This window comes from Chenopodium album, chromosome 25 (genome assembly GCF_948465745.1).
Source record: "Chenopodium album chromosome 25, dcCheAlbu1.1, whole genome shotgun sequence".
Taxonomy (NCBI): domain Eukaryota; kingdom Viridiplantae; phylum Streptophyta; class Magnoliopsida; order Caryophyllales; family Amaranthaceae; genus Chenopodium; species Chenopodium album.
In genome coordinates, this window is record NC_137858.1 from 20,659,108 (window position 1) to 20,666,449 (window position 7,342).

The following is a 7,342-nucleotide window of genomic DNA, read 5'->3' on the forward strand; positions in this document are numbered from 1 at the left end:
TAACCAAGGTTATAGTGGCCAAAATCAAAGCCAAAATTATGGTAATCAAAATCAAGGTTATGGTAATCAAAACCAAGGTTATGGAAATCATAACCAAGGTAGTGGTAATCATAATCAAGGTGGTGGTAACCATAATCAAGTTTATGGTCAAAAACAAAATAGGGGTACTTGGAACAATAATGGAAGGGGCAATTTTCAAAACAATGCTCAATGAGTTCCCCCACCCGGATTCGTTCCAAAGACTCAAGGTGAAAATTCCTATTCACAACCTTTTTCACCTAGGACTAATTTGGAAGAATTGATTGATAATCAAACTAAGATCATTAACACCTACATGGCGGTTAGTGATAAGAAGTTCAATGAAATGAGGACTCACAATAAGATGCTTGAGACCCAAATAACCCAACTAGCAAATACTCTCAAGGATTATGCTAGTCCTTCTTCTTTACCTTCCCAAGGTGTTGAACCGAAGAAACCCGTGTATTCTATTACCACTAGTTGTGGAGGTGCCCTTAGTGAGGGAGTTTCATGTTCAATGGGGGGAGAAGATGAGAGGAGTGCTTTGGAGAATGAAGTTGAGAGGGTTGAGTCCAAGGAAGTCTATTGTGAGGATGAGGAAAAAGAAGAGAATGTTGTTGAAAAGATTTGTGAGGAAGAGAGATTTCCTGATCTACCTTACCCCCAAAAATTCTTAAGGTTTAAAATGGATGAGCAATTTGGGAAGTTCCTTGAAGTTCTTAAGGAAGTTCATGTTTCCACACCATCTACCGAGCCAATTCCCGAAATGCCTAAGTACTCTAAGTTTCTTAGGGAGATTCTAGAGGAGAAGGAAAATTGTAATGAGGGCAATTCGGTGGAAGGAGGGAAATGTTTTAGTGCTCTTATCCATGGTGAGCTTCCGGAGAAAATGGAGGATCCGGGAAACTTTTCAATTCCTTGCAATATCAAGAAAATGATGTTTGATAATGCTCTATGTGATCTAGGAGCTAGTGTGAGTATCATGCCTTATTCGGTTTTCAAAAGACTTGATTTAGGTGAGCTTCTACCATCCAATATAACCCTTCAATTGGCCGATCGATCTATCAAGATTCCTAAGGGGAGAGTTGAGGATGTCCCGCTTAAGATTGGAGAGTTTGTTTTTCCCGTAGATTTTGTGGTCTTAGAAATTGAGGAAGATGAACATATTCCTATCATCTTAGGGAGACCTTTCTTAGCTACCTCATGAGCTTTATTAGATGTGAAAGGGGGCCGCATTACTTTCAGATGTGGGAAGCAAGAGGAGAGTTTTAAGTTGAAACCAATGCATGAGTCTCTATCTTTTGTGCAAGATATGATGTGTGCTAGTTCCCCTCGTTCTATGGATAATGTATGCATGATTGATTCTTCTACTAACAATGCTCTTGAGAATTTTGATGATTTTCTTGCAATTTTTGATAGCATGAATGTTAGTGAAGAGGAAATTGTGATTCCCAAGCCAAAGGATGAGGAGGAAGTTGAGATTCCAAGTTGGTTTGAGCTTATTTCTCAAGAAGAAGAGAAAGTTTCTATGGTTGTGGATGTTGAAGTTCCATCTACATTGAACAAAAAGCCAAAGAAAAAGGCTCGTGATTCAAAGAAGTTGAGAAAAAGAAAGAAGTTGGGAAAAGAAAAATGTGAATTTGAGAAGAATTCCATGGAGATTTCATCAAGCAACAATGAAAGGTTGCTTAAGAATGAACAGGATTTTGCTCTTTCTACTACCTTGAAGAAGGTGGTGTTCTTTGACCCTCCATGATTTGGAGGAAGGGTCGAGCTTAGGACCTTAAGCAAGCGCTTCCCGGGAGGCAACCCGGAGATTCTAACCTTTCCTTTTGATTTTTGAGTTTTTCTTGTTTTTGTTTCTTTTATTACCTTTTCTTTTCTTTCACTTTTCTACTTGTTTGGATTTTTAGGATGAACTTTGCGGGATTGGAATTCTTCAAGATAGCATGGTGAATGGAAGGTGTTTGCGGCACTATCTTGGTTTTGTTCGATTCCGATCGAAATTTGAGGTAAAAGGGGTAAGAATTTTAGGGAGGTAATATAGGAAATTCATGTTTTAAAGGTTGGAGGAAGTTGATGCTTAGTGAGTTCTTGTGGTGAGCACATGAATCTTTAACTTTGAGCTCTCTAAATTTGTTTTTAGCTACTGCCTATGTTGTTGCTCATCACCATCATGATTCATGTGCGCACCTAAGTGGCCAGTAAGCATCAAAGAAAGAAAAAAAAGGGGAAAGAAGAAGCAGTTGATGTGCGGCCGCACACCCATCAGGTGCGGGCGCACACGCATTGTGCGCGGACGCACACCAGCCAGGTGCGGCCGCACCTGTTGTGCCGTGCTCCCTTTATTTTCCTCCTCCTTCTTCTTTCTTTCATTTCCCTCATACCTCACTCTCAAGCTCACGGCCTCTTCCTCTCAAACCCCCTTCGTGCGCACCCAAACCCTCACCATTCTCCATCAAATTTCAAGAAAACTTCACAAAAATCACTCCATTTTCATATAAATTCACTCACAAACCTTCCTACTCATCAAATTCTACACATTTTGACCCAAATAAACCCTCATTCTCTCTCCTCCATTGTTGAATGAAATTTTGGGCTTTTGTGTGTGCTTGAAATTGGAGGCTCTAACTTGGTCAATCTTGCATCTTGTATGGTATAATCACTTCTCCTTGCTTTAATTTTGTTAATTATATCATAATTTTGCTAAGATTGAATTTTTGTATGAGCATGAATAGTAGTAGTATGGGTTTTGTGATTTTTGATGATTGATTTTGATTTTGGATGTGAATTTGTGATGTTTGATGATTGAAATTGCATAACATTGTGTTGTTTGTTGGTTTTGTAGTAGTTTTCATCATTGTTGGTTGATAATTTGTGAGATTGAATTTTGGAAATTGGGTAGTAAGTGTTGATATTGGTATTGGTTAATTGGTTGTTCTTGAGATTGTTGAAAGAGGTTGTTCTTGAATAATTGGTGTATTTGGTTTGATTGGAATTGATTTTGGTGGAAGAAAGTGTGAGTTCTGAATTGGAAATTTTGGTAGTAAGGTGTGACTTTGGTGTGGTGTTCTTTGGTTATTGGAATTGCTCTTTGATTGTTTGTTTGGTGATTTTCCGTAGCCTCAAAAATGTCTAAAATCCTCAAGAAATTCATCAAAAAGAGAAAAACCGATGTTTCCATTGAGGAACCTCGCCCAAGTACATCTTCCCGGCCTAGCACTTCTTCTAGGCCAAGCACATCTACAAACCCCTCCTCTCAAACACGATTACCTACCTCTCTTCCCAAAAAGAAAAACTTCACCACCGAACAAAAAACCATTTACAACAATTAAAGGAAGAAAGAACCCTTAAACCGACCCGCCACTATCTCCAACGTGATATGACTAGTTTGGGGATATATGAAGATGTGAGGTCCTTGCTCTTGAATTTGCGAATGGGGTCTTTCATCAACACGGCCTACCGCACCTACAAGGAGCCAACGTTGGAGTTTTTGGCTACCTTGGAGCTTGTGCCCATGGGAGGGCAATATAGGGTGCGTTTCCAAATTTTCAACCATCCTTTCGATCATTCTTTAGAAGAGTTTAACGCGGCATTGGATTTTGACCCCCATGGGGATATCTTGAATGTGGAGCCGTACATCTTCCCGGAGTATGATCATAACTCTTGGTGGGAAGATATTTCGGGTGGTAATGAATTCATCACCAACAAAGCCAAGATCTCTTCGGTGTACCAACCTTGTCTTAGGGTAGTACACCGCCTTTTGGGGTATGTTGTGTTCCCCAAGCAAGAGTTGGGGAAGACGAGCAAGCTTGAACTCAAGGTGCTTTGGTTGTCTACTCGCCTGGAGTATCGAGGTCGATTGAACTTGGGGTACATCTTAGCCTAGTATTGTGTTGATCTAAGGGGTCGGAGCACGGGAGAGATTCCATGCGGGGGCATGGTGACTAGGCTTTTGACTCGCCTCCGCCTTGACCACTATCTTCCCTTTTGCAAGGAGGTTGGAGACAACACCACCCAATATCTTGACTTGAGACAATTGGGGAAAATTCAATTCATCTCCAAGAACTATGAAGATGGGAGATATGAGTGGTTAAGGAACAATGAGCATTGGTGCTTTTTGCCTAACCCCGGGTTGACTTCTTTGGGCCGGATCAACACCGAGAACATTTTGCATGTCCCTAGGTCCTTTCGACGCCCCAACTTTGACTCTGATGAGGATGATGAGGATGAGGATGATGATGAGGAGTTCCAGAGAGTCCAACAACAACAACAACAACGACAACAACAACGTCAACAACAACAACAAATTCCACAACAACAAGTTCCTCAAGATCAAGATCAAGAAGGGCAACATACTTATGAGAATGCCGATATGAGGGCTCTTAGTGAGCAAATGATCGGATTGCAAATCTGTTTGGACGGCATGTATGATCAAGATTTTGGGGCCATCTACGACCAATTAAGAGGTATCCAAGAAATGCAACAAGGTATGTTTGCACAACAACAACGGATTTGCGGAAGTTGACCGCGGGAACATTGTTCCCCCGGTTAACTATCCGTACTTCCCGCCCCAACAAGGTCCTATACCTTCTTACGGGCATCCATATTTGCAGGGTCCTTCCGACCCCGATACCGAGCGTCGTTTCTACCCGGATGAGCACGGTAATTATGATCACAAGGATCCCGGTGGATGTGACTATAGGGGTGATCCTAACTACCCCCATGTCCATGACAACCACCCCTACGAACTACGATTGCCCGATAACTTCACCCCTCTTGCTCCTTGGCAACAAGATATTTTCAAGGGGCATTATGGGTGGCCCGAGGGTTTCACCGGAGGATGGGAGCCTTATCCACCTCCATCCTTCGATGACCAAGTGGGCAACATTGACCTCAGTGGGGCCAGGCCTAGTGGTAGTTGTAGTGGTGGTGGTGATGGTAGTAGTCATTAGTTCCCTTGTGCTTTTTTGTACTTTTTGCCTCCATCCCTTATATTTTTGATGCTTGTTTTGTATTGCTTGGGATGTTGAGATGTATTTTTATCTAGCTTGGGGGAACTATTGCTATGCTCGGTGGCCAATATTTGTTGTTGTGTACATATCTTAGTTGCTTGCATGTTTATTTTGTTCCTCTTATTTGGTTTCCTCTTTTTCTTGATCTCTATGTTATGCTTGCCCGGTTTGCTTGGTTACTTGTTGTTTGTGATGATGCTTTGCTTATGATGTTGTTGTTGTGGTTGCTCCCTTTTATCCAAATCCCTTTAATCCAAAACCCTTTGATCCAAATCCCTAAAATCCAAATCTTGTAGTTTAGTTTAGTTTAGTTCTTTAGTTAGTTAGTTACTTTCTTGCTTTCTTAGATTTTATTTCTTTTATTCCTTTTATTCTTTGTTAGTTTAGCTTTTATTTTCCTTAGTTGTATATACTTTTTGCTTAGTTTAGTTTCCTTTTATTTGTTATTTTCTTTCCTTTGTTTTGAAGTTACTAACCATTTTCTTTGTTTATAGCTTCTTTTATTTTTCTTTTTCTCACTTTGTTTCTTGAAGAAGCTTTTGGTCATGGAATGCAACGAAGGTGGTTTCTACTTGCTTCGTTTATTTTTGATAAGCTTGGAGCCCGGTGAGATCTTTCTTATTTTTCTCTTTATTTTTCTTGGTTGCATAGAATAGGATTAGTTTAGGGGAAGTTGAATGGTTCGAGGATGAATGCTTGTTAACACGTAATGTGTTTGGGATCGATGACGATGATGTCGATCGATCACTTGTTTGTCGATTGGGATTCTTATGTGTTTAACTTGCTTTCTAGTCCATTTCATATTATTTCTCCTATGTCTTTTTCTTTTTCTATGTCTCAAATTTCTTTTCTTTTATTTTCTTTTATTTTCCTTTTCTTTTATTTTCTTTAATTTATGCGGGCAGGGTAGAGCTCCGCGGAGGGTTTTTTTCTTTCTTTGTGATATGATTTTGAGGCCTATTTTTCATTTTTATTTTGAATTGGACTTTATACATTAGACTTTGTCTTTTGCATGATTTTCTTCCTAGGTAGTAAAGGTATGCACGGTTTGAGACTATGTTCGGTCGACTCTAGGATAGGTGTATGCTAGGGTAGTTGGTTTGAACTAGGAGGATCATGAAACCGGATTCTACTTGTTTGTGGCATGCTTGGTAGTTGCTCCCTATAGTCAATTTGACACCATTAGTGAGTTTTTGCTACATTCATGTGAGGTTCATTGTTTTTCAAGCCTTCAACATTCTTTGTATGAGCGGCGTGGATCCTTGACTATGCAAACCTAATCTATAAAGCTTGATGTATGATTCTTAAACCCGAGATCGAACTATCTAGGAAGGACAAAGGCACATTTTCGGGGTGGTATTTTTCATTTTTGATGTAGTTTGTTATTTTCTTTATTTTTGGGTTTACATTTGCCTCCTTGCAACAATTTGAGCCTTATATCTTCTTTTCAAGCCACATCTTTAGTACTTTGACCTTTTGTTTCATTTTCTTTCAATTCTTGGTTATTGTGAAGAAAATTGATCATTTATGATGGAGTTTGTGGTGGATGAGTTGGAGTTTTGGTTTCTATGAGTGCAAGTTTGTGATTATGTTTTCTTTGTGAATAATGGCAAATGTTTGAGGAAAAGCCGTCCTACTTCATAAAAGGCATGGACTAATAAATTGCATTATAGAAAAAGCCGTCCGAATTTAGCAAAGGGCAAGGACATTGCAAGTTCTAATATAAAAAAAAAACAAAAAAATAAATTGAAAAAGTGAAAAAATTCAAAAATATTTGGATGTATTCTTTTCTCCTTCTAAGCATTGAGCACAATGCTTCATTTTAGCTTGGGGGAGAAGCGTTTACGCTTTTTGTATATATTTCTTTGTGAGTATAGCTTCAAGTAAGCTTGGGGGTGTTGTTTTTGTTTGGTAATTTCTTGATTGTGGTGTTAAGGATTGATCACCCTTTTGCTTCACTTTTTAGGAAAATCACCAAATTTTAAATTTTAGCCTACCTTCACCCTTTATGCCTTACGTTACAACCTTGGGGAAAGACCTTTCGACCTAGATAGTTGAGTCACTATTCGGGGGAGGGCATCATGGGTCATTGCCTAAGGAAAGGGGATGCATAGTCGAGATTGTCGAGTAGCCTAAATAAATTTGTTTTCCGGTTCCTTCGAGGAATCATTGGGATACTCACTAAGGGGAGATTTGAGACTAGTGGGGAGAACGCGGTAAGATTGTTTGGGATGAACGTGGATTGTGATGTCTAGTTCTTATGCCTAGCATACCCTATGTTTCAATCAACCTTAGATATCTTGAAAAGT